At 42.9% G+C, this 8,369-nt stretch overlaps 1 long non-coding RNA gene across 6 annotated transcripts in view; it reads left to right on the forward strand.

Moving 5' to 3' along the window:
- Positions 1-40: 40 nt before the first annotated feature.
- LOC102488903 (uncharacterized) overlaps positions 41-8,369 on the forward strand; it is a 111,636-nt gene continuing 103,307 nt past the window's right edge. For 5 of the 6 annotated variants that reach the window (XR_003548827.1, XR_003548828.1, XR_003548830.1 and 2 more), the window contains exons 1-2: positions 202-478; positions 3,518-3,624. This is a non-coding gene — a long non-coding RNA (uncharacterized LOC102488903). Of the gene's footprint in view, positions 180-201; positions 479-3,517; positions 3,625-8,369 lie in introns of those variants that run through there. The other variant, XR_003548832.1, reaches the window with a different exon arrangement.

An 8,369-nucleotide genomic window follows, 5' to 3' on the forward strand; every position in this document is an offset into this window, starting at 1 on the left:
GCCCCGGGCGCAGCCGAGCCTGAGGGGATTGGGGGAAGGACGCTAGGCTGGGGGGCGGGGGAAGGGGGCGGAGACGACTAGAAGTCGCCGCGGCAACGGCGTCACCCGCGAGTCACGGTCGTGACGTCACCCCGAGTGCGTGACGTCATTCGAGGAGCGCCCTCGCGCCGTCGTCAGGGGTGGGTTCCTTCCCCAGCCCTTTCGCGCACCCTGTCGCGCTCACACATTTCTTCCGCTGCGCCGTTTCCATGGCTCCCGTTTCCTACTTTCTTCCCCTCTAGTCGTTCGCCTGTTCCGTAACGTGGCCTTTTACTAGAAGAGCAGGAGTGGTGTTCGAGAGAGCCAGCCGAAATCCTAGAGGGAGGAAGGCGGGGAAGCCCATACCATTGTACTTATTTCCATTACCGCCAGTGTCTCCGCATCCGAAAAATGAGCCTGACGCCCCAAGGCTGAAACAGCCGAGCCGACTTCCATACAGGTATATTCAGGAACAGCCAAATTAGCAGCGTGGTGCTTGCATCCTTTTCATTAGAGCATCTGGTCTTTAAAGGCGTCTAAATGGAAGTCTAAAAGCTTTTTTTCCCTCCCCATTGTTGAGGAATAAAATGTTTGCTTTTAGTGTAGTTTTCGTTTTCCAGGTTCATTCATTTAACGAATACCAGTTGAGCACTTTCCAAGCACCGAGGCCTGGCCTGTACAAGGCACAGAGCATTCTAGACAAGTGAAGTGTCAAAAGGAAATCATTTTTATTTCAGAGAAAATCATTCAAAGTGTTTTACATATTTTGTGTCTTTCACAAACAATATTACGAGTCATTTTCTGGGCAAAATATGCATGATACAGTTGGGAGAGGAAAGATAAATTCTCTTTGAGAAGTCCAATTACAGTATGGAATTAAACCCCAATTCAATATTAAAAATACATTTATCTTAAAAAGAAAGGCAGGGTCCAGCAGGTGACATGGTGTTTAAGGCGCTGGATTCTCACACATATGACCAGAGTTCAAGTCCCAGACCTGGCAGCTTGAAAATCATTACTTGCCCGTGCCCAAAGTCTGAAGAGGAGAATGGAGGAGAAAGGATTGCAGTGTGGCCAACCCCTCTTCTGTGTGATTTCTCTTTTCCTCTCTGTCTCTCTGGGCAAATGCATGCACCATACAGCAAAAACCTAAATTGAAAAAAAGGAAAGGTAATCATTGGAAAAGACAGTTTCAAGGAAGGGAGAAACAGGACTGAGAAACACAGAAGTTACTGTGAGCTCACGAAGTATGTATTTAATCCCCAAAGTAACCTAAACATGGAGTCACATAAAGCTTGAGTGGACTCTGCCTTTTTACTGTTCTTTGCCAGGAGAGAAGGAGGAATCACCACAGTGACCTCTTTATTATACTTCATTTAGGATAAGTTGAGAGATGGAAAGCTGTCCTGCTGGGATCAGCAGATGGCATAATGGTTACATCACTGGACTCCCACTAGTCATCTGTAGTTCGAGTCCCAGACCAGGTGGTTTAAAACTCACACCTTTGCAACGTGGCCACCCCTGACCCTGGGGGGTAGTGATTTCTCGCTGTCTCTCTATCTCTGGCAAGTGCACACACACCCTATAGCAAAAAGAAAATCCCTCTTAAAAAAAAAAAAGCTGGGAACCAGCAGTTAGCTTAATGGCTATGCCGCTGGACTCCCACGTAGTCGACCATGGTTCGTGTCCCGGACCCGGTGGCTTAAAACTCACACCGGGCGCGTGTGTGTGCATGCTCAGGATCCCAAGAGGAGAATGGTGGAGAAGGGATTGTGGTGTGACCATCCCCTCTTGGGGGGTGATTTCTCACTTCCTGTCTCTCTGTCTCTCTCTGCCTGGAGAGCGCATGCGCCCTGTAGCGAAAACCTCTCCAAAAAAATAAAAAAGCTGACTCCTGAAGCAGAATGTTGCATGGACTGCATGTTGTAAAGACTGACATGAGCCTGGGAGCTAGTGATTGTTATTCTCAGGTAGTGGTGATTCTAAGAGGCTACTTGATGAATCAGAATACTGACATTCCTCTACACTGAAAAATAGTCTATCGAATGAGTATGGTATGGTTTGTCAACTTCACTGTACATTCTCTACATTCTCTTCCAAGTAGAGTTTTTTTTTTTTAAACTAAGTTTAAAAGATGGCAAATGTAGAGTAAGTGAAGATTATCACAAGGGATAATACCATCAAGCTGTACTAGTCTGAAGCAACCTTAATGGTAAGGCTGTTCTTTTTTTTTTTTTTTTTTGGAGAGATTTTCACTGTAGGGCGCGTGCGCTCGCCAGACAGACAGAGAGAGACATAGAGACAGAAAGCGAGAAATCACCCCCCAGGGGGGATGGTCACGCCGCAATCCCTTCTCCTCCATTCTCCTCTCGGGATCTTGGGCACGCACGCACACGCGCCCGGGGTAAGGCTGTTCTTTTTGTTTAGTTTTTATTTTTGTGAAAGAATTACTTACTTAGTTATCATCATTTTTATTTGCTACAGGGCACATGCACTCACCAGAGAGAGTGGGGAGAAAGTGAGAAAGCTAGCTGCCAGGTCCTGGGCCCAAACCATGGTCAGCCATGTGAGAGTCCAGTGCCTTAACCACCACGCCACCTGCTGACCCCAGGATATCCTTCTAAGTAGACCAAAATAGAACCATCTCCAGATTATGGTACCCTTTCTTCTTGACTCCATCAAAAATACAACAGGCAGGGTTTTTATATTCTCTTGTAGAAAATGTAGATAATTCTCTAGTATAACTGTCATATTTCATTTTTTTAATTCCCCTAAAATTTTATAAGTATTTACAACATTAAAAGTCCTCAGTATTTTAGGGGACTGGCAGTTTGTGTAATGGCTTTTGGTGTAATGGCTATGTCGCTGGACTCCCATATAGTGGATCACAGTTTGAGTCCTGGACCCGGTGGCTTAAACTCACGCCGGGTGCGTGCACGTGCGTGCCCGTGCGTGCCCAAGATCCTGAGGAGAATGGAGGAGAAGGGATTGCAGCGTGGCCATCCCCCGTGGGGGGTGATTTCTCGCTTTCTGTCTCTCTGTCCCTCTGTCTCTCTCTCTCTGTCTTTCTGGCAAGCACATGCACCCTATAGCCAAAACCTCTCCAAAAAAAAGTATATTTTCCATTGGTGCTATATTTTTAAATAATTATTTTATTTAAATTTATTTATTTATTTTATTTTGACCAGAGTGAGGAGAAAGAGAGAAAAGTGAGAAAGCAAGCCACCAGGTCCAAGACTTGAACCTTGGTCAGCATGTAGGAGTCTACTGCCCTTAATCACCATGCCACCTGCTGGCCCTCCCATTGGTTCTATTTTAAATAAATTACAGTCTTATTCATCAGTATTAATCTGTAGGCTATATTTTACATGATTATTTTTACACAGGATGGCTAATCTCATTCATTTAATATTGATTCATTATTGTTAATTTACATTCACTTAACATTTTCAGACTTTGTCTTCAATTTTTGGATAGATATCCTGTTTGATTTCCTTAGGCCATTCTGAACTCCCACAGTATTTAGACGAGAAACAACAGAGAAAGCATAAACTTTGGAGTCTAAAGATCAAGCTCTTAGTGTCAGCCTATATAATCTCAAAGCAGGTAAGTTTAAATCCTTGTTTGTGGGTTTGGTCTTTTTTAATCTATAAAATGAATGCAACAATAATGACAGTCCAGGCTACCTAATGGTATCATTGTGTGGATTAAACATTATAGTTTTTAACCTTTGCAAAGTATAACATTACCCTCTCAGAATTCAGACCAGGTGGGGCCAGCCACCTGGCTGTGGTAGTTAAGGTGCTGGATTCTCACATGGCTGACCACCGTTCAAGTCTCGGACCTGGTGACTTGAAAATCATGCTGGGAGTGTGTGCAAGCATGCCCAAAGTTCCAAAAGTATAATGGAGAAAAAGGGATTGCAGCATGGCCTTCTCCCGGGGTGTGATTTCTTTTCCTCTCTGTCTCTCTTCTGCAAGCTCACACACTCTGTGGCAAAAACCTAAAAAATAATAGTTCAGATCATGCATAGCAAGGACACTTTATCTCTGTTCTGTGATATCTAAGCCTCAGCTGGGAAGATTCAATGCTGGGAGACTCTCAATAGTTGGTGATGGGAATCTTCTGGAAGCGTATTTACTGACATAGCTGGCAGTTGAAACTGGGACTTCAGCTGAAACAGTGGGTTAGAATACCTAAACATACTCTGTTCATGTGGCTTTATCTTCTTTCTAGAATGGCTGCCTTAAGGAAGTCAGACTTCTTACAGGGCAGCTCAGGGCTTGAAATGCTAGGGTCCTAGTAGACAAGGCAAAAGCAGTATTGCATTTTATTTTCCATCCTGCAAAGTCACAAAGCATCATATCTGCTGCATTTTATTGTTTAAAGCTAAGCCACTAAGTCTGGATCAAATTCAAGTAGATGAGCTATAGATCCCACCTCTCAGTTGAAGTGTCCAAGAACTTACAGACATGTCTTAAAACCACCACAGATCATGGTTAGAATAATGAACTGGCTTCTCTGTAGAACTGGCCACTCACCCTTACCTTCTCTCAAGAGAACTGTACACTCAGTCAGATTCTCTCTTTTACTACTGAGAATCACTTAGAGGTATTTCAGTATGCTAATGAATAAACCTTACCTTCTTTTTCTACTTCTGAAGTCTCCACTGCATGCAAAAATAGATGTAGGTCCATTGCTATTAGACACAGCCTAACTGGTTCCTATTGGGCATTTCTCCCAAATCTCAGTGCTGCCATAGGCAGTGTTGATGTGTTGAAATTCTACACAACATAGTGTTCCTGGAGCATTTGCTAAGCCAAGCTAGTTTGTGTTCTGAGCAGAAAATAAACACCTCCCTTTTGTGGTGTTGTGTGACATGTGGGCATCAAAGCAATATTATCTTTTTTTTTTTAAGTTTTATTTTTGCCACAGGTCATGTGTGCTTGCCAGAGAGAGACAGAGGGGCAGTGAGAAATCCCCACCCAGGGGAGATGGCCATTGTTACATTCCCTTCTCCTCCAGTCTCTCAGGATTTTTAACTTGCACACACACACACCCTGTGTGATTTTTCCATAACTCCATATTTTCTATGGCTCCAAACAGGCTTAATGATGTGTAGCTGATCACAGTTTCATATTTTCTTTTGTTAAGTTTGATTTTTTTTTTTTTTTGTACAGGATACGTGTGCTTGCCAGAGAGACAGAGAAGAAAAAAGAGAGAGAGAGAGAAAAAGAGAGAAATCACCCTCTCAGTAGGGATGGCCATGCCACAATCCCTTCTTCTCCTTTCTCCTCTTGGGATTGTGGGCATGTCGCCATGCACACCCCCCCCGTATTATTTAAAAGCCACTGGATCTAGGACTTGAACCTGGGAATTGGTCATGTGGAACCCAGTAAAGAAAAATATGATGTTTCTTTTTTTAAAAAAAAATTAATTATTTAATTTTTATTTATTCATTCATTTATTTTAATTTGACCAGAGAGAGAGAGAAAGAGAGAGAGAGAGAAAGTGAGAAAGCAAGCCACCAGGTCTGGTATTCAAACCATGGTTGGCCATGTGGGAGTGTCCAGCACCTTAACCACCACGCCACCTGCTGGTCCCCACAAGTGTTTCTTGACAGAGTCTTGTCGTGTTGTGATTATCCTGTCCTAGGCTCCCATTTAACTAGGACCACAGGCCTGAGCTGTTTAGATTTGGGCCAGAAGCTGAGCACAGGCCTCCATGTGGCCTCAGCCATTGTGCAGTGGCACCCTCTCACCTGTACTACTGTGTCTGGGCCTGTTTCAAATATTTGAAGGGAGTTCTATTTCCTTTAGTTCTCTCCTCAAAGCATTTTATTCCTGTATACTCTTTAAGAATTATTTATTTTGGGACCTGCAGTTGGTATAATGGCTATGTCGCTGGACTCCCACATAGTCAACCGCAGTTCATGTCCCGGACCCAGTGGCTTAAACTCACGCTGGGCGTGTGTGCGTGCGTGCCCAAGATCCAAAGAGGAGAATGGAGGAGAAGAGATTGCGGCATGGCCATCCCCCCTGGGGGTGATTTCTTGCTTTCTGTCTCTCTGTCTTTTTGGCGAGCACACATGCCCTATAGCAAAAATCTCTCCAAAAAGAGAGATAATTATGTATTGAATTTTATTTATTATTATTACTGTTATTTTAATTTGTTATAGGGCACATTCACTCACTAGAGAAACAGATAATAGAAAGAGAAAGATAGAAAGCAAGCCACCAGGTCTGGCACTGGAACTGCAGTTGGCCATGTGGTCGTCCAGGGTACGAACCACGATGCCACCTGCTGGTCCCCTGTATACTCTTAAATTTTTCTATTAAAATGTAGTACAGGGACCAACAGCATAATGGCTATGTCGCTGGACTCCCACATAGTCGACCGCGGTTCGCGTCCTGGACCCAGTGACTTAAAACTCACGCCGGGCGTGTGTGCATGCATGCCCAAGACCCCGAGAGGAGAATGGAGGAGAAGGGATTGCGGCGTGGCCATCCCCCCCTGGGAGGTGAATTCTCGCTTTCTACCTCTCTTGTCTCTCTCTGTCTGTCTGGTGAGCGCATGCGCCCTATAGCAAAAACCTCTGCAAAAAAAAAAAAAAAAAAAACCATAGTCCAGACATGGGGCGGGCAGTTGGTGTGGTGGTTAAAGGTGCTGGACTCCTACATGACCACCTGCGTTTCAAGTCCTGGACCTGGTGGCTTAACTTTCTCACTTTCCCTCCCTCTCTTTCTCTGTCTCTCTGATCAAACTGGAAAATAATAGTAATAATAAAATAAAATGACTCTTTATTAAAAAAAAGTCCAGGTTTTATCTAACCAATAAAGAATATAATTAGATTTTTTTTTCTTTTTTTAGATTTTTGCCCTAGGGGGATGTGTGCTGGCAGGAGAGAGAGATAGCGAGGGAAAATGAGAAATTCCTTGCCTCCCTTAGGAATATGGCCACACTGCAATCCCTTCTCTTCCATTCTTGGATTTGGGGCACACATACATGTATGCCCAGCATGTATTTTAAGCCTCTGGGCTCAGGACTTGAACCTCACAGTTGACCATGGGGATCCAGCACCTTAACCACCATGCCACCTTCTGGCCTCTAGAATATATTTAATTGCAGTAACCTAGGGACCATTCTTCTGTTAATACAATCAAAGATCATGTAAGCAACCCCATCCATTATTGGTACATATAAAAGTTGTGATCAGAAAAAACCCTGTGTGTGTATGTGTAAGGATTATTTAATTTAATGTTTATTATTAGTAGTACTTTTAATATGACCACAGAGAAATAGGGGTTGTGAGAAGGCAGGCCACCATGTCTGGGACTCAAACCATAGTCGACAATGTGGGAGTCCAGCACCTTAACCACCGTGCTACCTACCCCCCCGTTGTGTTTTAATAAAATGCTATTATAGTAAGTCTAGACTTTCAGTCTTTTCATTGTTGAAATCTTCCCTACTGCTAGCTTGTATTTCCCAGACTTTCTTAAAGACCTTACTTCTAGATGCATGAAATGTTTTAGTTATTATATTTCTTAAATGTAACATGAGATATTTATAACAGAATCTCATTTTATCTTGTAACATCTTGCTTATCCTCTCGGTTATTTTAATTAGATATAGAGTTCTTTAGATTATTCTTTCTGGGCTTTTTATGTTAAAATGTTTAAAGTTTGCTTTTATTGAAGATACAGTAGACTGTATACTGTATGTTACCTTTTGGCAAAAGTGAGGAAAGTCTTTGTAGTCTTACATATTTGCCTATATTATGAACACAGTAACCGCTAAGGGATAGGTAAGGACAGAGTGGAGGGGAGAAGGCATAAGTGAGACTTCTCTGAGTATGTATTTTAATATCATTTTAATTTATGAAACATGTAAATAAGTGTAAAATCTACAATCTAAACAAGTGAACCTAATTATATATCAAAATAACAACATAATTGCACAGAGAAAACCAATTCAAGTAGCTTTTAAATTGATTCAAGTAGTTTTTAAATGTAATTTTCTGACTATGTAGATTTTTTTAAAGAATTAATTAATTGGGACCAGCAGTTAGCGTAATGGCTGTGTCGCTGAACTCCCACGTAGTCGACCGCGGTTCGAGTCCCGGACCCGGTGGCTTAAACTCACGCCGGTGCATGTGCGTGCATGCCCAGGATTCTGAGAGGAGAATGGAGGAGAAGGGATTGTAGCGTGGCCATCCCCCCTGGGGGGTGATTTCTCGCTTTCTATCTCTATGTCTCTCTCTGCCTGTCTGGCGAGCGCACGCACCCTATAGTCAAAACCTCTCAAAAATAATAATAATTTATTTATTTATTTATTTATTTATTTATTTATTT

The sequence above is a fragment of the Tupaia chinensis genome, unplaced genomic scaffold, assembly GCF_000334495.1.
Source record: "Tupaia chinensis unplaced genomic scaffold, TupChi_1.0 Scaffold000140_1, whole genome shotgun sequence".
NCBI lineage: Eukaryota > Metazoa > Chordata > Mammalia > Scandentia > Tupaiidae > Tupaia > Tupaia belangeri.